This window comes from Saimiri boliviensis, chromosome 14 (assembly GCF_048565385.1).
Source record: "Saimiri boliviensis isolate mSaiBol1 chromosome 14, mSaiBol1.pri, whole genome shotgun sequence".
In the NCBI taxonomy this organism is placed as follows: Eukaryota; Metazoa; Chordata; class Mammalia; order Primates; family Cebidae; genus Saimiri; species Saimiri boliviensis.
Genome location: NC_133462.1, coordinates 7,256,449 through 7,278,747, shown reverse-complemented (window position 1 = coordinate 7,278,747; position 22,299 = coordinate 7,256,449). Strand labels below are relative to the sequence as shown.

General features: G+C 52.1%; 4 non-coding genes across 4 annotated transcripts; all 4 read right to left on the bottom strand.

The window, feature by feature from the left end:
* Positions 1–6,556: 6,556 nt before the first annotated feature.
* SMIM47 (small integral membrane protein 47) lies at positions 6,557–20,510 on the bottom strand. The gene is made up of 5 exons (XR_005578501.2): positions 20,340–20,510; positions 17,999–18,166; positions 12,356–12,396; positions 7,388–7,413; positions 6,557–7,016 (listed from the first exon to the last, which is right to left on the bottom strand). It is a non-coding gene; the product is annotated as a small integral membrane protein 47 (transcript).
* LOC120362901 (small nucleolar RNA SNORD88) lies at positions 7,090–7,181 on the bottom strand. Its single transcript, XR_005578693.1, has one exon. It is a non-coding gene; the product is annotated as a small nucleolar RNA SNORD88 (small nucleolar RNA).
* LOC120362900 (small nucleolar RNA SNORD88) lies at positions 7,494–7,584 on the bottom strand. The gene has a single exon (XR_005578692.1). It is a non-coding gene; the product is annotated as a small nucleolar RNA SNORD88 (small nucleolar RNA).
* Positions 12,462–12,552, bottom strand: LOC120362899 (small nucleolar RNA SNORD88). Its single transcript, XR_005578691.1, has one exon. It is a non-coding gene; the product is annotated as a small nucleolar RNA SNORD88 (small nucleolar RNA).
* Positions 20,511–22,299: the final 1,789 nt, after the last annotated feature.

The window sequence follows — 22,299 nt, the reverse complement described above, 5'->3', positions numbered from 1 at the left end:
GCATTTATTTAACCCTGTGCCTCGGTTTCCCCATCTGCGCAGGGGGGATGGGAACACTGCAACAACACCTCTCGAGGCTGCTGTGAGCATTCAAATGTGTTAATCCACGCACTGTGCTTTCAATAGCGCCTGGCACACAGCAAGGGCCTCACCAGGCTTTGAGGCTACAAATTTGGCCATTCCTCCCCACAGTCCTGCAATCAGAAAACTCTTGGAAATAGATATTGTAAACAGATGCTCGGTGCCACAAAGAAGAATTAGCACTGAGACAAAGGGGCTTTCGGCAATGCAATTTTTGCTTCCTGGACGGCAGGAAGGGTACTCTTACTAGCCACCGTACCACGGAAGTAGAGAACAAAAGAAAACATACAAATTTATCCCTTACGCATTTGGGGTTGTCCTTACTGCTGTGTCTGATCTCCGTGGGCTGGAGCCAGACCTCACAATCTGAACTAAAACCCAGTTGGCTAATAAACCTTTTCTGAACAGGTACACAGATATTTTGGTTAAAGTGCAAGGAAACCGAATGTACTACATGCCTGTAAGCATGGCATGTCTAACAGCGACAGAGGATAGGGCTTAACAGAGTTATTAGCACACTTATTCTTTAACAAGAAAGGCAACTTTAAAAAGGAACTTTTTTACTTCCTACGAAACCTAACACCTGGGTAGCAGGAGCTGACCTGCAGTGATGCAATGCTCTCTCCTCCTTCCTTCCCTTCTTTTTCTTTCTTGAGACAGGGTCTCACTCTCTCACCCAGGGTGGAACGCAGTGGCACTATGGTAGCTCACTGCAGCCTCCATCTCTCTGGCTAAAGGAATCCTCCTGCCTCAAGTGCACATCACCATGCCTGGCTAATTAAAATAAACTGTTAGTTTTTTTTTTTGAGATTGTCTTGCTCTTGTTGCCCAGGCTGGAGTGCAATGGCAGTCTCGGCTCACAGCAATCTCCGCTTCCCGGGTTTAAGCAATTCTCCTGCCTCAGCCTCCTGAGTAGCTGGGATTACAGGCATGTGCCACCATACCCGACTAATTTAGTATTTTTAGTAAACATGGAGTTTCTCCACGTTAGTCAGGCTGGTCTTGAACTGCCGACCTCAGGTGATCTACACACCTCAGTCTCTCAAAGTGTTGTGACTACAGGCGTGAGCCACCGCATCCAGACAAAATTTTTGTGGGCAGAGATGGGGTCTCCCTATGTTGCCCAGAACTCCTAGGCTCAAACAATCCTCCCACCTCAGCTTCCCCAAGCGCTGGGAGTACAGGCGTGAGCTGCCACACCCAGCTAGTACTCTTGTTAGTCTTTGCTCGCTCCAGCTCACGGAATGTTCCAAATTGCAAGGTGAAAGCAGCGATGTGTGTGACTAAGGGGGCTGCCCCAGCTCTTGCTGTGTGTGTTCCCTGCTCTGTGGTATCAGCACCATCAGACCTTTCTAAAGTCCAGAATGTCCGAGTTGTGGAAACCCTCTGGCCCCAAGGGTTTCAGATAAAGCCTTCTGGGCTGTGTAATGACGATGTCTATTATTAATAATCACGGTTGGCTGGACACGGTGGCTCATACCTGTAATCCCACCACTTTGGGAGGCCAAGGCAGAAAGATCACCTGAGGTCAGGAGTTCGAGACCAGCCTGACCAACATGGTAAAACCCCGTCTCTACCAAAAATACAAAAATTAGCTTGACATGGTGGCAGGAGAATCACTTGAACCCAGGAGGCAAAGGTTGTGGTGAGCCAAGATCGCGCCAACTCACTCCAGCCTGGGTGATGGGAGCAAAGGTTCCACTTCAAAAAATAAAAATAATCACTATTGTTCACATCATGGTTTCCCAGCCAGATCCAGCCCATGGGGGACTCAGAAGGGCAGGGGGCAGCAGAAGCCTGGGGCACCAGAGGCGAATTCGAGGGCTCAGGGTGGTCCATCTCTGTCCTCCCTGCCTCCCCACAGCAAGCCCATGGTCTTCCCCTACCAGCCTGGGCCTCCCCAGAAGTCCTGCAGACTCTTGCCCAGATCTCAGCTTTGGATATTGGCGCCCACGTGGGCCCACCCCGGGCAGCAGAGAAGGCCCAGCTGACAGGAGGTAAGGTGTGGGGCTGGGAGGCTGGGGTGCCTTCCTTTGGGAGATTCCAAGTTGTTTTCCCCCCACCCGCAGGAATCCTGTTGAATGCTATCCTTGCAAACTTCTCCCGGGTCCAGCGACTGGGGCTGCCCCTCAAGATGGTCATGTACTCAGCTGTGAGTCCTTGGGAAGCAGTGCCACGTGGCGCTGAGACAAGGGGATGAGGGTGACAGCAATTTGGGTGAGGAAGTCTGTGCTCCCAACAGACCTCAGCCCACTGCCTTGGGTGACCAGTATCTCCCAACCCTAGTCTTGGACTCTATCATTAGAAGTAGAGAGTCTGGAAAGAGGGAGGTGACGGTTTTGTGGAGTTCCACCTCTGGAAGGACGGGCTGCTTAGTCCAATCATACTGCGTGTCTATCTGAGCGATCTTTATTCAATGACCGTCTGCAAGCGGTGGCACTGCCTTCGGGATGAGGAAGGGAGGAGCAGGATTTGGGGAGTTGGTTCTCAGAAGCCTGGGGAACATCTGGATGCACAAGCCTAGCGTTGAGGGGAAAGGAGACCTCCAGAGACAAGTGCCATCTCAGCCCTTGGCTCCACCTGCAGCATGACAGCACCCTGCTGGCCCTCCAGGGGGCCCTGGGCCTCTATGATGGACACACCCCCCCGTACGCTGCCTGCCTTGGCTTTGAGTTCCGGAGGCGCCTGGGGGATCCTGACGAAGATGGAGGGTGAGGACGGGGTGGTGCCAGGGAGACGGGTGGGAAAGAACCCTCAAAGCAAGGGGTGAAGTTCAAGGCAGAGGGCATGGCCGGCAGGGAATTGCGTGGCATGGTGCTGGGATGAAGGCAGATGGGAGTCAGCAGCCCGTTTCTGTTTTAAGGTCAGTGACAGGGAAAGGGAGGAGGTGCCACTGTGTCCTCTCTCTCCAGGAATGTCACCATCTCTCTATTCTACCGCAACGACTCTGCCCACCGGCCCCTGCCTCTCAGCCTCCCTGGGTGCCCGGTCCCCTGTCCACTAGGCCGCTTCCACCAGCTGACTGCCCCGGCCCGGCCTCCGGCCCATGGGGTCTCCTGCCATGGCCCCTATGAGGCTGCCATTCCCCCAGGTGACAGTCCTCTGTGCTGGGGTGGGAGTGGAGCGTCCCAAGTCCTGCCAACTCACACCCATGTTCTCCCTGCAGCCCCAGTGGTGCCCCTGCTGGCCGGAGCTGTGGCTGTGCTGGTGGCACTCAGCTTGGGGCTGGGCCTGCTGGCCTGGAGACCAGGATGCCTGCGGGCCTTCGGGGGGCCTGTGTGAGTCAGAAAGCAGGACTTCCCTATCCCCAGCTGACACTGGACCCCAACATGTGTGCTCACTCGATGCTCTGACTTCTGTGACTTACTGTGCGCCTGTGTGCATGGGGAACAAGGGCTGGGTGGGTTCTCTGGCCTGAAAACCAGTGTGTGCATGTGTCTTGTGACAGTGGCATGAGTGTTCACACGTCACATGCATGAAGTTTCTACACAGAGTGCATGCACAGGTGGTGTGTCTGTGGCACACGTTCAGGCACAGATGCGCGCTATCTGAGTAGGTGGGAACATGGACCGGCAGGCAGGCCTGCATGCACTTGTTTTGGTAGAAACACGGTCTTGGTGGCCCAGGCTGGAGTGCAGCGGCATGAGTATAGCTCACTGCAGTTTTGAACTGGTCTCCAGTGACCTTGTTTCAACCTCTACAGGCGCGCATCACGCCCGGCTAAATTTGTTTTTAGTATGTTGGTCAGGCTGGTCTCAAATTCCTGGCTCAAGCAATCCCCCTCCTCCCAAAGCCCTGGATTACAGGTGTGAGCTACAGCGTTCAGCTGGCTTGTTTATGCAGGTTTCCATGCAAGCATGGGCGCAGGTGGGTATTTGAGGACATGGTGGGCTCTGTATGCACTTCCGCACAGCTCGTGTGGCAAGAGCTTGCTCAGCGAGCCTTGATGTGGGCAACGTGCTCTGCAGAGATCGGGCTCACAGGAGTTGGACCCTCAAGTCTGGTTCTTTGGTGACCCTGAATAGCTGTCGATGCAACCATGAACCTGGGTGGGGTGGGGGGATCTGGCAGCAGAGAGCTCAGAAAGGTGTATGATTCTAAGCCTGGTTTTGCAGCTGGCACCAATTCTAAGGCTGTGTGACTCTGGGCAAGTGACAGGCCTCTCAATGTCTCATTTGGCAGAACCACGACTCTTAACCCTATGGACTCCACAACTCCCAAAATTAACTTTCTGGAGGCCAGCAGAGAGCAGGGAAAACCGGTGACACTCTGGGCTGTGTGCCATGACTTGTGCTGCAAGAGATGTGAAGGCACAAGCCAATATAGTATCCATGACCATATGTAGCCATTTACATTTAGATTAAATAGCTATCCAGTCCCAACTGTCGCATGGGCCATGCATTCACCACTGCATTTATCAGATGCTCATCAGTTGCCCCCCCCCTCCACTCATGCGGCAGCAGCCACTGTAGACCACCTGCACTGTGGTCCTTTTAAGCCCCCTGGCCCCAGGAAGGGAGGCTGTCCCCTAGCATGGCCTGGGGCAGTGCCAGCCCCTCCCAGGCCTTGCCCCACACCCATCGTTGCATGGCACTAACCAAGGCAGGTGCAGTGGAGCCCAGGTGCAGTGGACACTCAGGAACAGCCACTTGGCCCGTTAAATGGGGCGGTAGGAGGTTCAAAGCCATTCCCAGTAACCAGGACCTAAACAAGGCACAGGGTCCAGAAAGGCTGGGACTACCTCTTCGCCACACCAGGGCCACCTGCATACTCCCCTGGCCCATTTCTTCCCAGGGTCCTGAAAGCAGCCTGTCACACACTCACCCCTAAGGGGCCCCCAGATCTCCCTCACTGCCCTGCCCAGCATTCCCTAGAGGGGCTGCGTGGTCACAGGGCCCCCCAAGTGGATGTCAGGGACCCTGACCCCAGAAACCCTGAGGAATGAATGTCCCTCATGCTTTCTGGCCCTGGGAGGGTGCCTGCCTGCTTCCTTGCAGGTTCATGGAGACCCAAAGTGCCAGGCAGGGCTACCTGTGGTTGTAACCAACTCCTACCTGGTGGCAAGTGCCACCCCTTTCCCAGCAGCCTGCTGGAAGGGCCTGTATGCATCCCCCCAGCCCCGCCATAGACCCAGCTTATGACCTGAGACCACAGTGTTAAGCACTACAGTTGGGAGTGGTATGTGTTGTTTAATGGGCCTGTACCCAAGACCCCAGCTATGAAGCCAGAACTGCCAGGGCTCAGTGTGTCCTCACATAACTGTCACCTGTGATCCCGGCCCCAACACACCCTAAACAGACTCAGAACTCAGACAAGCCACAGAGTCAAACCCGAGCTATCAGAAGGGACTGTCTGCCCACAGCCAAAGCATGTTTCAGAAAGAAAGGAATGGCAACAAGAGAGGCTTTAAGAGAAAACCCGTGATAGGCTGGGCACAGTGGCTCACGCCTGTAATGCCAGCACTGTCAGAGGCTGAGGGGGGTGAATCACCTGAGGTCAGGAGTTTAAGACCAGCCTAGACAACATTGGTGAAACCCTGTCTCTACCAAAAAATACAAAATTAGCCAGGTGTAGTATCGGGTGCCTGTAATCCCAGGTACTCAGAGGCTGAGACAGGAGAATCACCTAAACAGAGCAGGTGGAGACTGCAGTAAGCTGAGGTCGCACCACTGCACTTGAGCCTGGGCAACAAACAAAACAAACCTTATGAAAACTGAGAAAAAGCTTGAAGATGCTTTCATCATGGGTGTGGGGTCTCCCTGCTTGGCCTGGAGTGCTTTGGGGACCCATGTGACAGAGGCAGGCACCCACTGTGCACACCTACCCTGCTGCCTGGGCAGAAATGTAACATAGCACGTGATCACCCCCGCCAGGGACTCATGGTGTCTACTCACAAGGCCTGCTCCCCTCGTGGTTTGGCCAGTGACACCCACAGGGGAGGGCTGGGGGCAGATACCCTTCTCTTCCGGGGCCCTTGAACACGGTGTCAGGCTGTGGCTTGCTCAAGGGACACTGAAGGGCTACACAGGGAGGGTAGTGGCCAACGCTTTTTGCCTCCCCTACCATGTCCCCTGCTTCCTGATTGCAGCTCACACCAGGAGCAGCTCCCCCAGAACCCAGGCTCCCTGCTTTACCCCTGCAGCACCAGACCGGGTGGTGTCTGCCCTCCAGAGCCAGGCCCAGGGCTGGCTGTGGTGTATGGGCAGATACTCCCTACAGGTCTGGTCAGAATAGGGGAGCAGTGGCGGCTCCTTCCCCGGCTTATCCACCTTCTCCTGGGCTCGCGGCTCAGCAGCCAGGTCCTGGTGAGCTGGGTTGGGTCCTAGTGTGAGCTTAGTGGCCTGGCTGGCCCTGGCAATGGAGATGAGCCTGCTGTTGGCGATGGTCTGGATCTCCAGAACAGCCTCCAGCACCATCATGCCCTTGACCAGCAGGCGCTGGCGCAGGCCCTGGGTAACAGGCATGTCCTTGGGCATCACTGGCTCAGGAGCAGAGGACAAGCAGGGAGAGGAAGCTGGATGCCCCTGTCCTTGGTGGGTTGGGGCTGGAAGGGCAGCTCAGTGGCCTCAAAGTGCAGGGAGGTCTCCCAGCTGGCACCAGGCTATCAGCAGCCAGGTAAGCATTGCGGTGCCACTATCGCCTTCAGGGCCTTGCAGTGGTGGCTGAAGATGACACCGTTGTCAGGTTGGATCAGGTCACCCGGCAGCAGCAGGAGCTCTCAAGAGCTGAGGCACAAGGCAGGGCTCCCAGATATACACTGGCAGGACCCAGGAGAGCTGGCTACAGTTCTGCCCCAAGTGCCGAGAGAGCCAGGAGCTCCGTGTCCTGCAGCACGAGCAGAACCAGCTCCGGCCCAGGTGGGTGGACGCCAGTACATTCCTAGTCATGGCTGCAGCCATGCTTAGGCAGGAAGCAGCAGAGAGCCTGGAGGGATGCTGTCAGGTGAAGGACACAGAAAAGGCACTGAGCGGGGCAACAGCCACATCCCACCCATCACCTCCTGGAGTAGGGTCCCTCAGACCCCCGGGTGTCAAAGGTCCCGGGGGGGCACCATGTCCTCAGGGGCAGTCAGAGCCCAGTGCTGGACATCATGGGGTTCCCAAGTACAGCCCTTTCAAGAACACTGACACTGGACATCTCACTGCAACCCAGCCCCAATCCCCATCCCAACCCGCCTACAACAGGGTTACTAAGGTTAACGAGCCCAGTGCTTAGGGCAGCACCTGGCTCAGCACTTGCTGGGCATTTATCTACGTCTGCCTTCTCACCATCACCACGAATAACAAGCAGCCCCCTCCGTTCTTACCAAGTGACGGTCGGGCCCTTCAGCACCTGGAGGCAGGAGGGCAGAAAGAAGGGAGGTCAGTGGGGTACGGGGCAACCAAGATACCCCTCATCCCTCCCTAGAGCCAGAGCCTCTCAGAGCCCCGGGTGTCAAAGGTCCCGGGGGGCACCATGTCCTCAGTGGCAATCGGAGCCCAGTGCTGGACATCATGGAGGCCCCGGTGCCCTCAGCGCCCTCCTGATGCGGGTTCCAGGGCCACCTGCTGTCCTGAGGGGGACATCACGGAAGAGTGCTGAGATCAGGCAACAAAGTGAATGATACTTGGTCCTGAGGGTGCCAGGCCACCCCCGTCCAGCTCAGCCTGGGTGTGGCTCCTTGTATGATCTAAGCCCACTGACCTCACCACCCCCGCCCCCCCAGCGGTGTTTCTCTGGAAGATGGGACTAGAGATGCCTGCAGACAGGCGCATCTGTGGGGTTCAGTGAGAGCAGGAGGTCAAACCCTTCTGCTTGGGCCTTCTGTGCCCTAATGGGACACCCCTCCATTGTCTCTGCCTGCATCTCAGGTCTGCTGCCCTGACCCAGCTCTTCCAAGCTGCTCTGACTTCACTGGAACCTTCTGCGACATGGGGAAGGGGCAGCTGCCTCTCACCGGGACCCTGGCAGGACCTGTTCAGTTGATTCTCTGCGAGCACCAACACCGTGGGTGCTCCTTCAGCGCCAGCTGCTAACAGCGACAGAAACACTCCCTTTTGCATAGAAAGTACTGTCCAAAAAGAGGGCCCTTGTTTAAACTAACCGAGAAGAATTAAAAACCCAGCTCCCAGTCACAAACTGGCCACATGCCATGTGTCCAAGAGCCACCTGTGGCCAGTGGCAGCCAGACTAGACAAGGCGCAGAACATTTCCATCTGACGGTCCTATGGAGGGTGCTGGTGTAGAATCCAGAGGCTACACGTCCTGTCTTTCTTATCCCATGCCAGCTCGCTCTTCTCACCTCTCTCACATCGCTACCCAACTGGCACCCATCCCACTCATGTCCCCTCTAAGCCAGCCATGACAAATGCTCAGCCCCATTCACTATCCCAGAGGATTAAGAGCACAGGACCCTCAGAAAGGTACTCGGGAGAGCTGAAATCCCAGCCAACCCTCCTCAGAAGCCAGCTTCTTTGACAAAAACAGCTGAAAGCTCCCAGAACCCAGAGAACACACCTCAGTTCTCTGTTACTGCAGTCACTCTTCTCCCAGCTCCTGACATCTAAGAAACAACTGAAAACCCTCCCAGAGCTGAGAACACCTCTTTTCTGGTAAAACACACCGCACTCCAACACTTTTCTAATGACTTTGCTCTTTGAAACAATTCTGATAACGCCTGTTCATCTTTATTGTGAAAATAAGGATTCCTTGAATTGTATCAGTTCATATACAAACACTAGGACTAAGCTTTGCTTAACGCACATCGCATTCAGCCTACAAAACCCATGATGCGATGTGACAGGATCACCTGAGTCACTGTTTGCCACTGCTGAGTTTTGACATGTTTCTGATTAGTCCTTTCCCCTGAAACAAATACCTTTTTCCTTCAGTCCATGCATTCCTCTTCTTACTGAAGCCCTACCTCTGGAAGACAGAAAGCGACACTGCCCTGGGCCATCTGCTCAGTGCCTGTTCCATAGACACAGCAGTGAGGCAAAGGAACGGTGGCCTGCTGAAAGTCTCCAAGCCTGCTGGGATTTGGACCCAGGCTTGCCTGTCTGCCTAGTTTTCCACAGCTATAAGAATTTTTTTTTTTTTTTTTGAGATGGAATTTCATTCTTGTTGCCTAGGCTGGAGTGCAATGGCACGATCTCAGCTCACTGCAACCTCCACCTCCTGGATTCGAGGGATTCTCCTGCCTCAGCTTCCTGAGTAGCTGGGATTACAGGTATGTGCCCACCATGTCCAGCTAACTTTCTGTATTTTTCGTAGAGACAAGTTTTCACAATGTTGGCCAGGCTGGTCTTGAATTCCTAACCTCAGGTGATCTACCCACCTTGGCCTCCCAAAGTGCTGCGATTATAGGTTGGAGCCACCACACCCAGCCTGACATGCCTTTTGTATGTAAACCCTGAGAACAATTGTTGGCACACAAATCAGTCCCTAGAGGTACCGCATGAAGTCAACCTAGACCAGGGGTCCCCAAACTTTTTCCACAGGGGGCCAGTTCACTGTCCCTCAGACCGTTCGTTGGAGGGCTGGACTATAAAAAAAAAACTATGAACAAATCCCTATGCACACTGCACATATCTTAAAGTAAAAAAACAAAACGGGAACAAATACAATATTTAAAATAAAGAACAAGTAAATTTAAATCAACAAACTGACCAGTATTTCAATGGGAACTATGGACCTGCTTTTGGCTAATGAGATGGTCAATGTCCGGTTCCATATTTGTCGCTGCTAGCCATAAGAAGTGATGCAAGTGTACATCAGTTAGTCTAGATCTGGTTGGAGATTTCAGATGTTTCATTCTGGAAAAAGTCTGTTCACAGACATAAGTGCTGCCAAAGATGCTTGCCATTTTGAGTGCACGGTTCCTGATATTAGGATATGTCTCAGAGGGGAGAGATGCATAGAAATTAGGCAAGCTGCTTGACTTGAATGTGTCTTTCAGAGAGTCACAATTCTGCAGTTCAGCCAGTTCCATTTGGTAAATTGTATCCACATTTTCAATGTCAATAGAAAATGGGTTATGGAAAAGCTGTATGTCCTGTTCATGGAGATGAAGCTCTTTAAATCCTGAATTGGAACTCCTTTTACAACTTTTCCAGTGAATCCACACGTTTCTTTTGGGAATGCAATTAAGGGTTTTTCCGCTAACAGATTTTGAGTTAAGGAGAGATAGCAGAAATTTTCCTCCTTTACTTGTTTGATAAGGAGGCCTAATTTTTTTTTTTTTTTGAGACAGAGTTTCGCTCTTGTTACCCAGACTGGAGTGCAGTGGCGCGATCTCGGCTCACTGCAACCTCTGCCTCCTGAGTTCAAGCAATTCTCCTGCCTCAGCCTCCCAAGTAGCGGGGACTACAGGCGCGTGCCACCATGCCCAGCTAATTTTTTTATTTTTAGTAGAGACAGGGTTTCACCATGTTGACCAGGATGGTCTCGATCTCTTGACCTCGTGACCCACCCACCTTGGCCTCCCAAAGTGCTGGGATTATAGGCGTGAGCCACCACGCCCGGACGAGGCAGCCTAATTTTACTTCAAATGCTTTCACATGTGATTGCATAGCACAGATAAGCTTCCCTTTTCCTTGAAGTTGCACATTGAAACTGTTGAGTAGATCTGTTACATCTGTCAGAAAGGTGAGGTGCCATTTCCATTCTGCATCATTGAGCTCTGGTACTTCTTTGTTTTTTGAAAGCATAAAAGCTCTAATCTGTGGAAGTAAGTCACAGAAATGTCTCAAAACTCTCCCTCAACTCAGCCAATGGACTTCTGTGTGGTACAGAACATCTTCATAGGCAACATTTAGCTCAGACAGAAATTCCTGAAATTGTCTGCGGTTTACTGCATTAGCTCTAATGAAGTTAACACAAGATACCACAATTTTCATAACAGAGTCCCACTTCAGTGATTTACTACATAGTGCTTGTTGGTAGATGAGGCAGTGTATGGCTATTGGATGAGAATGGTTACGTTTGCCCATCTCATGGTTAATGCAAGCAGTTACTCCTTTCTTAGACCCCACCATGCTAGGAGCACCATCAGTTGTGACACTGGCTAGTTTAGCCCAGTCCAGCTCCAAATCCTTCACAGTTTGGGAAACCTTTTCATAGATATCCTCTCCTGTAGTTGTTCCTTTGACGCTTTGCAGTGCAGCAAGCTCTTCTGTGACTTTGAAACTGTCATTCGTCCCACGAATAAAAATTACAAGTTGTGCAGAATCACGAACAACATTGCTCTCGTCGAGTGCCAAGGAAAAACAGGAAAGTTTTCTTGCCGAGTTTTGCAAAGGCTGATGCAAATTGTCTCCCATGGCTTCAATCCTTCGTTTAATTGTAGATCCTGAAAGACTTAACTGTACTAAATAAGTCTGCCTTTTCTGGACACATCTCTTTGGCAACAGAAAGAAGGCACTCTTTAACAAATTCTCCCTCCACGAATGGTCTGCCAGTGCACGCTATTAGCTTGGCAACTTGAAAACTTGCTCGCAGTGATGAAATATTTAGCTGCTTCTGCTTCACAAAAGTACTTCGCTTAGTTGTCAATGTATTTTTCAGTTTTAATATTTTATCTTTTCTCACATCTCCGATCATATTTATCTTTACGCTGAGTTTGACAGTGTTGACGCAAACTGTATTCTTTGAACATATAGTGTCTATTCTGGCATATCAAACAAACAGCTCCTTCCCTGTACTGCATGAAAAAGTAATCATAAGTCCACTGTTCTTTGAATACCCTACACTCCAAGTGAATTTTTCTCTTTCTTGACATCATTGTTTTCTAGGGAATCCCAAATTGCTATTAGTAAAATACCAATAGATACAGCCCTATAAAATATTGGTATAAAATACCAATACAGCCCTATAAAAACAATATACCAACAATAATTTTGCCCACACAGAGGCATACAGACTGCACTGCCCATCAATGTAGCCTTCCCAGTCCACATCACTTCAGCCCCACCAGGGCCATATTGGTGGAACTCCACTTTTACCGGAGACCGGATGTGCGTCCTATGACGTGCTTCCGGAGCCGTGACGCGTGTGTCTCACGTCACCGGAAGTAGTACTGTAGTGAGCGACGCTGCGCTTTGCGGTGCCGCCACATCCTGTGCTCCTCTCACTGACCACCAATGAAAGAGGTGCCCCTTCCTGAAGTGTGGTGGGGGCCGGATAAATGGCCGCAGGGGGCCGCATGCGGCCCGCGAGCCATAGTTTGGGGACCCCTGACCTAGACAGTGAGATATTTCAAACCAGGTGAATCAAGGAGCAGGAGCAAGGTTCTTACCTCGCTGGACACGGTGGGTGGTCCTCAGCTGGAAGCCGCACCTGTAACAGAGAGACAGTGAGGCTGGGGAAGGAACAGTCTGCGGGTCCACGAGCCATTAAAACTGGGGCCCCTCAGACCCCCAGGTGTCAAAGGTCCTGGGGTGCACTGTGTCCTCAGGGATGATCGGAGCCCAGTGCTGGACATCATGGGAGCCCCAGACCCTCTGCAACCAGGCCTGAGGTGACTTACCTTCAGGGACAGAGGCTGAGCTTAAAGGGTAGGAAACCCAAAACCCATCCAGAAGGTAAGAAGGACCACTTTTGCTCATGGAGACACCAAGATGCCCCAACCTCCCATGTCACAGGTCCTCAGGGGATGGGTAGGACCCCAAACGCACTACATGAAGATGTCCCCAGTGTCCGCCCGCTACCCTTTGCAGATTTCTGTAGCCCTGGCTATACCTGCTGGTAACCCATAAACAAGGAAAGCTGCCAAGACAGAAATCGCTTGGATGAACTTACTGAGAGAAGGGAGGAGGAAGGGGCTATGCTAGCAAGAAACGAAGCCAACTTGTAAGAAGTAATGAGCGGAGACCCTGGACTGGGTCAGGTTTAAACATATCAGACGTGAAAGACATTTGGAAGAAGACCCAGAAACAGGCACAAAGCAGACTGTTAAACTGCAGTACTAAGGAACTGATGTCATTAAGGGTGACAGTGGAAATAACATTTAGTACAATAACGTCCTTTTAGGTAAACAAGTATACTATTTTGGGTGAAGTATGTAAGACAAGAGTCTGTTCTGCTGCCCACGCTGCAGTGCAGTGGCGCAACCTCGGTTCACTGCGACCTCCGCCTCCTAGGCTTAGACGATCCTCCCACTCCCTCCCCAAGGAGCTGGGACTACAGACCTGCACCACCACACCAGCTCACTTTCTCTTTTGTAGAGATGGGGTTTTGCCATGTGGCCAAGGCTGGTCTCGATGTCTTGGGTTCAAGTGATCCACCCACCTCGGTCTCCCAAAGTGCCGGAATTATAGGCGTGAACCACCACAATGGGCCACAAGACTTCCTTTCAGAACACTAAGTGCACACACAGTTTTTAAATACGGCAAGATGGTGCAAATGTTAAACTTCCCCATTTGTTTGTAGATTGTAATATTGCCAAAGGAGGGCATGCCAATGATGAACGCATGAGAAAAATACCTTGGCTTGTGACATGAACAAACTTCGCTTGTGACATGAAAATCAATGATTTTCTCAGCGGTTACCCGAAGGAGGGAAGTCAAGTAGAGATCCTTGCTGGGTTGTAGCGGGGGAGACAGGAAATTGGCTAGCTGCTTCCAGGCGGGGCCCCACTCAAGTCAAGAAACTGACACTCAAGACCTCCAAGGACCTCAGCCAAAAACTAATGTTAACAAAACCTTCTCATGGGTCAGAATGACTCCTGCAGGTAAGCAAAGGCCTTGTCTGCTTTCTTCTAAGTCCATTCCTACATGGTTCTCAAAAAAAACCCCAGCAATTCAACTACAAACTGTTAAGGCCAGCAGACAGAAAGGCAAGCAAGTTTATTGACCTGCCAGGCTGCTCCTTAAGAGTCAGAGGCGGCAGCCCTGAGCTCACAAAATGAGGTTTATAAGGGCAAGAGAGGCCTAAGGGAGTATCTGGGTGTGACCACATCTCCAAGTTGTCAGTTAATCCTGTCACATTATCATCTCTCGACAGGCTTACAATACCTTGTGAAAACAAGAATTTACCAGAACATACAACTTAGGTTTGATCAGGTTTCTCATAACCTCCCCCGTGCCGCCCAGATGGCTGTAATCGGGGCTTACTCAATGTTAACAGGTCTGGTGACCTTGCTGCAGTGCCTAGATAAGAATTTAAGAATGCAGCCGGGCACGGTGGCTCAAGCCTGTAATACCAGCACTTTAGGAGGCCGAGGCCAGTGGATCACAAGGTCAAGAGATCGAGACCATCCTGGTCAACATAGTGAAACCCTGTCTCTACTAAAAATACAAAAAATTAGCTGGGCATGGTGGCACGTGCCTGTAATCCCAGCTACTCAGGAGGCTGAGGCAGGAGAACTGCCTGAACTCAGGAGGCGGAGGTTGCGGTGAGCCGAGATCGCGCCATTGCACTCCAGCCTGGGTAACAAGAGCGAAACTCCGTCTCAAAAAAAAAAAAAAAAAAAGAATTTAGGAATGCAGCTGCAGAGCCTTCAGGGGGTCAGCTGCACCCGGGAGTTTCCTGAGGCAGCTTTTCCCTAACAATCCAGCCTAGCTACTGAAAGAATTAGGAACTTGAGGAAGAATCGGAGTGTGGGAAGGTGGCCTCTTCTAGAGGGTCTATGAGGTGGCTGATGGCATCCCATGGATAGTCAAATTCTTCTTGTAGATGAGCAAGGTAAAGCTGGTTTAAGACTTTTCTTCGTGTGGAAATGGGGAGAGAGAAGAGGACCTCTCGTATTTGACAGGTTACGGGGGAGGCTGTTCCTCGTCACAAGGACCCTGGCATCCGCAATAAGAACAGTGGTGATATTTATGAAGGAGTCACCGCTCATGGGTCTTCTTCGGGGACAGGTTAAGGCAGAGTTTGGTGGGGCCAAGGAGGGTGCTAGAGAATCGGCGGAGGATGGTCGGTTGTAGGAGCCTTTTAGTCTGGAAAGATGGTACCAAGAGGCATGTCCTGAGAGTCCGGCTGTGGTGGGGGTTCTAAGAGTAACTTGAAAAGGGCCTTCCCACTTTGGTTTAAGGCTTGCTGGGTTAAGAGTTTTTAGGAAGACATGCTCTCCTGGTAGGAGAGTCTGGCTGGTGGGATTTCCTCTGTGGGATTTTGGGAGGGCACGGTCTGCTTGTTCGTGGAGGAGATGGCAGATGAGGATAATGTTGGGAGGACTCTCCTAGCTGAGTTAGAAGGGGCCTGTTTTGTAGGAGGAAAGGGAGTCCATATATTAACTCAAATGGGCTGAGGAAGGAGGTTGCTGTCGCGCTGGCTCTGACGCAGGCTAGGAGTATGGGCAGAAGGGAGGTCTGAGGTTGCTGGACTTCAAGAGCAAGTTTGATTCACTGAGTCTTAAGGATCCCATTTGCCCTTTCAACTTTTCCTGATGACTGGGGTCGGTCTGGGATATGGAGGTGCCACTGGATGCTGAGGGACTGAGACTTGTTGGGTGATTTGGGAGACAAAGCTAGGGCCGTTGTCTGTGTGGAGCGCAGAAGACCAAATGTAGGGATGATTTCTGTTAAAAGGATTGGGGAGACTTCTGCAGCTTTTTCTGAGGTGGGAAATGCTTCTACCCACCCAGAGAAGGTGTCTTGTAAGAGTAAGAAGAAACTTAGTTTTCTTGACAGGAGGCATGTGGGTAAAGTCTATTTACCAGTCTTCCCTGGGAGTGTTCCTCTTAGCTGACGTGTAGGGAGAGGAGGACAGCAGAGGGCCCCTTGAGAGGAAGTGACAGAGCATACATGACAGTTTGAGGTTCTGTCCTTGAGTGAGATAAACAGGTGGGGGGAAGAGAAGGGTGAAGGAGAAGGTACAGGGGGCGTGTACCGATATGGAAGGACTGATGAAGAGATGTTAGAATTTCTTTGGCTTGCTCTTGAGGCAGGATGAGTTTTTGATCTTTGACTATCCAGTTCCTTGGTCAGCCTTTCTGTTCCCTCCTGAATTTTCATCTGATCCTGTTTGATGTCCTTGACAATAAGTAACTCCTGCTTTAACTGTGCAGCCTGAAGGAGTTGGTAAATAAGGGGGCCATTAGTGATGGGGGTCCCTTTGGCAGTAAGAAGCCCTCTTTCTTGCCAGATGACGGCATGAAATTAAGAATGTGATGGGCATTTGGAGACTCGTTTGCCTTTGGAAAGGGTTAGGGCCCTGGTGAGAACCATGAGTTACGCCTTTTGGAAGAGCAGCCATCTATAAATAACTGGTCATCAGAATTAGGGAGGGGTTCAGGGGAGATATTAGGGAAACAAGGCTGTAGGTGATCAAGGATTTTGGTACAGGAATGGGTGGGAGGAGAAGATGATACTGGGAGCAGAGATGCAGGTTTGAGGGGAGCACTTTTGGAGAGGTGGAACTCAGAGTTTTCAAGAATGGTAGGCGAAAGGGTACTCAGTGCTTGGGAGGAGAGGAGATCCTGTAGATCATGTGGGCTGTGAACGGATGTCTTGATCGAATGTTATTTTTTTGTTTTCTGGTGCTAGGGTGGCGGCTGCTGCTAGAGCTCCGAAGCAGAGCAGCCATCCTGGGGCAGTGCTGTCTGGTTTAGAGAGGTAAGCTCTGGGAGTGAAGGAGGGAGGACTTCCTTTTTGTTAGCCAAGGATGCCAAGGGCTATTCCATGGTTTTCGGCTACGTAGAGAGTGAACAGCTGAGAGATGTCAGGCAAAGAGAGAGCAGGAGCAGTGACAAGGGTGATTTCAGTTTGTGGAAGCCTGGGATTACGTGGTGTGAAGGGTGAAGGGGCTCATTTAGAGGGACCTTTGGCTGCTTCACAGAGAGGGTGAGCTGGGAGGGCAAAATTGAGAATCCATATTCTGAAGAAACCTGCTGGTCCTAAGAAAGAAAGGATTTCATTCTTAGGAGAGGGTGGAGGTAGGCTCTCTTATTAACGCTGCCCGTGCCAGGGTAATGGCTCCGGCCCTGGGGAAAAGTGGGACCCCTAAGTAAATCATGGTTGGGGTGGAGAGTTGTGTCTCAGAGGAGGAGACGACTCTACACCCTTCACTAGCAAGGAAGGTAATGTGGCTCCTCTGGGAAGGGGCTAGAGAGGCGGAGATCATCCACGTACTTGAAGGAGCTGCCAAGGGGAAAGGTTTAGGGGGGTGAGGTCCTGAGCTAGAGCTTGTCCAAAGAAATGGGGACTATCTCTAAAGACTTGAGGGAGGACTGTCCAAGTAAGCTGTTGTGACTAGAAGGTTTCAGAGTCAAAAAGATTCTGGGAGTCAGGGTTTCGGGGAACAGTGACAAAGGCACCTTTTAGATTGATGGCAGTGTAGTGGGTCGCGTTGCAAGAGATAAGGGAAAGGAATGGATAAGAGCTGGGAACTACCAGATGGATGCGAGACTATCTGATTGACAGCCTAGAGGTCTTGGACTGGTCTATAAGAACCGTCTGCTTTTTTGAAAGGAAGGATGGGGTTGGTCTAAGACGACCATGCATGAGGAGTTTGTTTACAATGGGCTGTAAGCCTGGGTAAGTTAGTGAGACGGAATACTGGGGGATGTTAGAAAATCTGAAGGGCTCTTTTAGCTGGATTTTGATGGGATCACGGTGAGCTGCCAGGGGAGGGGCAGGAGTACCCCACACTGTTAGATTAACAAGAGAAGTGGGGAGTGGATACCGGGGAGAGGGGTTAAGAGCTGGTGCAGTAGTGGAGAGGAGGAGACAATCTGGTTGTGGGGAACAGAAGGTGATAGAAGCTTCGAATTTGGTTAGGAGATCCCTGCCTAGGATGGGACAATATAGGATGAGATATGATAAGGAAAGAGTGTGAGAAAATGGTATCAAGTAGGGAACAAGAGATCTGGTGGCGCGTGGGCGCGAGATGAGTCAGTCAACCCCCACAACTGAGACCTGAGAGGGATGAATTGGTCCTGAGAATTCAGGCAAAGCCAAGCAGGAGGCCCCAGTACCGCTTGAGAGAGAGACTGGCTTACCTGATACTAGTAAAATTACCCGGGGCGCCAATGCAGGTGATAGCAGATGATGCCAGGGGCCATGGGCCTTGTTAGTCTTCAGCAGCTAGGACAAGGAGGTGTGGGAGTACAAGCAATTCTTCACTTTTCATCTTACTGAAGGGTGGTAGCTTTGGGAGGCAGGCTATTCTGTTGAGAGAACAGTCAGACTTTCAGTGGCCTGTCTGCTGGCAGACCAGGCAAGGGCTTTCGGCACTTGTGGGTTAAGACATGCTCATGCCCAGTGGCCTTCGTTGCCGTGGTAGAACACGGACCTTACAAGGAGCCTACAAGTTTGTCTACATCATGGTGCTACGAAGGGGTTTTACGTTCTTGAGCACAACGTTTATGGTAACAAAGCCTAGGTTACCCTGCACCGGAACATGAGGCATGAAGAGGCATTCTGCAGTTTTTTCCCTTGTTTATGCATTACTCATAACCGATTTATGCAGGCACTCTGTAAGTCCTTTCTCCTTTGCTGCTTTTCCTGACAATCCTTGTTATTGAAGACTTTGAAAACCAGGTTAAGGAGGTCTTCTTGTGGGATGTGAGGACCATCCTCAGCCTTTTAAGTTTGTGTCAGATGTCGGGGGCAGATTGGGAGATAAAATGGGTATTAAGAACAATAATTCCTTCTGGGGAGGCAGGTTCGACACAGGTATATTTTTTGGAGAGCCTCTGTAAGGTGGGAAAGAAATTGGGCAGGGTTTTCACCTGCTTTTTGGGAAATTTCAGTTTTTCAAACCTTACAGCCTTATGGGCAGCTTTGTTAAGGCCTGCAATGAGGCAAATGATCATATAGTTATGGGATGCCCAGCCAGGGTCTGTGGATTGGTACTCTCAGGAAGGCTCTTGGGTGGGGATGTGTGGGGGGGAAACAGCAGCGGATCCTAAGGGCTTAGTAGGATCTAGGATCTTGCCAATGAAGACCTTCAGCATGTGCCTGGGCTGTAGCCACACTGCTTCCTTCTCTTCCGGAAGGAGGACAGGAGAGAGGATAATAAAGAGAATCATGCCCAGTTCCTAAGACTGGGTGAGTTATTTAAATTATTTGATGTAATTATCGGGATTGGAGGACCCCAGACGTTTTTCAATCTGGCAGAGATCAGAGAGGGAGAAACGGACACGGACACAGACAGTCCCTTTAGCCTCTGCTATCTCAGGGAGGAGAAGCAAGGGAGATGGTTGCTGGGCATGCTGGGCTCCAGAGCGGGTAAGGGGTGGAGACGGGGAGGGCTCAAGACTCAGAAGCAGGGTGGTTGGGGGAAGGGTTAGAGCCAGAGCAGGAGCGGACCAGGGTCCCCCTTCACGCTGCCGTCGAGCAGGAAGAAAATCGGCGGGGTTAAAGAGGAGTCATCCTGTGACTTTTATGGCGGCAGTTAAATAAAAAACAGGAATTTACAAGAATGTGTAACTAAGGTTTGTTCACGTTTCCCATGACGTCCCCTGTTCTGCCCAAATGGCTGGAATTACGGGTTGCTTAACGGAGGCGTCTGGCAACCTTGCTGTGGCGCTTAGGTAAGTTTAGGAATGCAGCTGCAGAGCATTCAGGGTAAGGGTCGGCTGCATCGAGGGGTTTTCTGGGGCAGCTTGTCCAGGAAACCGATGTTCAAGACCTTAAAGGACCTAAGCAAAAAACTAACGTCAAGAAAACCCTCTCACGTAGCACGGTCAGAATGACTCCTACAGGTAAGCAAAGGCCGCCTCTGCTTTCTTCTATGTCCATTCCTAAGTGAGTCTCAAAAAAAAAAAAAAACACCCACTGCCACTTCCTTGCTAACTCGATACCCTTTGTCCCGCCCCCCCCGCCCCCGCCAAAACCGCCTCCCCCAGTCTTTGTTCTAGGTTGCACAAAAATGCAAGCCGTTCAGAGTTTTAAAAACAAGGGCGAACTCCTAAGGAAGCATCTATAGGTTGCACGGGGGTGGAAAACCTCGGAAATAACAGAATTTTCCCTCTCCACCCGCCCACCCCCTCCCCCAACCAAACGGACAAGATGGCGGAGGCCCGCGGCGTGCGAGCAGCGAAAGGGGCTAGACCCGCCGCGGGGCAGACGGAGGAGGGTCCTCCACGGCATCCCTGCTCGCTCCAGCTGCAGAAATCACTGGCTCCCAAGTGCCCCCAACAGCCACCACCATCCCCGCAGGCAACTCCTAGACTCGCCCCGGAGCGCGCTCTCTGGGTCCCTGCAAAGACCCTGACGCTGCTCACGCGACAACGTGGCTGCTACCGTTGCAGCCTCCAGACCTTCAGGACAAGTGCGTCCCTAATCTCAACGCCCCGCCACACAGCCAGAAAAAAAGATCGAGACAAGGAAACTTACAACAGCATTTCTCTTTCCAAGGCGCTTCTGGGTCGCAGCACGCGCAGCTTGCCGCTGGCAAAGCCGGTCCTCAGCGCCAGCCCGCGCTCCGGCCGAGGCGTCCAATACACGCGCCTGTTTGGGAAACTCCGCTTTAGTGCTTAGGCAAAGGATTATTACCTGCTCCCGCTAGAATCTTCCTGAAAAAGCGCAGAGGCGTTGTCTCTGGGGCTGACAAAAAGGGAGAAGGATATGTTGGAAACGATTGTCTTGTCACCCGCGTCCGGCAATTCTGAAGACAGCACCAAAGGTGGGCCGTGCAGAGAAAGGACCCCGAGGGCGGCGCTGCGGGAGAGAGAGAAACTGCTGGGACTGTTTGCGAGGCGGGAGCTTGAGCGGAGGCTGCAGAGGCGGGGCCCAAGCCCAAGGGCCGGCTTCAAAGTAAGTCCCAGCCGCGGGGCGGGAGGCGAGTCCAGTGCGGAGATTGACAGGGGGCGGTTCCGGGGAAGAGCCCAGGTGGCTCAGAATTAGAGGCGGAGCCTACAGGGCGAGAGGCCGGGCTAGAGCAGTGACGCAAAGACGGAAAGCAGGGTCCTTAGGTCTGGGGAAGTGGGGCCTGGGGGTCTGGACTCCTGGGTCTGTGGGAGGATGGTTTGGCGCTCATACGCTGGAGTCTTAGGGAGGTGGGGCCGGGGCTCGTACACTTACCTGGGTGTGAGGGAGGACGGACGGGGAGTCTGGATTCCTGGGTCTGAGGGAGGAGGGGCTGGGGGCCTGGACTCCCGGGTCTGAGGGAGGAGGGGCTGGGGCCTGGACTCCTGGGTCTGAGGGAGGAGGGGCTGGGGTCTGGACTCCCGGGTCTGAGGGAGGAGGGGCTGGGGGCCTGGACTCCCGGGTCTGAGGGAGGAGGGGCTGGGGGCCTGGACTCCCGGGTCTGAGGGAGGAGGGGCTGGGGGCCTGGACTCCCGGGTCTGAGGGAGGAGGGGCTGGGGGCCTGGACTCCCGGGTCTGAGGGAGGAGGGGCTGGGGGCCTGGACTCCCGGGTCTGAGGGAGGAGGGGCTGGGGGCCTGGACTCCTGGGTCTGCGGGAGGAGGGGCTGGGGCCTGGACTCCTGGGTCTGAGGGAGGAGGGGGGAGCCTGGACTCCTGGGTCTCTGGGAGGAAGGGCTGGGGTTGCAATCCCATGTTTGGGAGAAGAAGAGGTTGGGAGCTGGGACTACTGGGGCTGGGGGAAGCCTGTGGGGCACACCCCCAGTTGTGATGGTTGAAGGCCCGTGACAGTGCATTCTTGGTAGGGTTGGAGATCTTAGGAGCGTCTTTCCACTGATATAATTATACAGTCTTTCCACTTATATGATTATTTTGAAAATAAAAAAAATGAAATTTCTCTACTCCGAACTCACTTTCTAGGAGTTCCGCTGTGAACAATTTAGTGTGAACTTTATTATTATTATTATTATTATTGTTACTTTGTATTTTTTCAGATGGAGTCTTGCTCTGTCGCTCAGGATGCAGTGCAGTGGCACAATCTCTCAGCTCACTCCAACCTTCGCCTCCTGGGTTCAAGCGATTCTCCAGCCTCAGCCTCCCAAGTAGCTGGGATTACAGATGCCTGCCACCACGCCCAGCTAATTTTTGCATTTTTAGTAGAGATGGGGTTTCACCATGTTGGCCAGGCTGATCTTGAACTCCTGATCTCAGGTGATCCACCTGCCTCGGCCTCCCAAAGTGTTGGGATTACAGGCGTGAGCCACCACGCCCAGTCACAAGTGACACAAACTCTTAATTTGAACTAGCTTGAGAGAACTAGTTGTACTAGCTTGGGTGAACTAACTTGAACTATCTAGGGGCTCCATCATGGGATCCCCTGGGTGAGAAATGATAGGGGTAGGAATGTCTTCAGGCATGGCTGGATTCAGAGGCCCAAGTGATAGTGTCAGATATTACTGTTTCTTGGCTACTTGGATTGGCTTCATTCTCA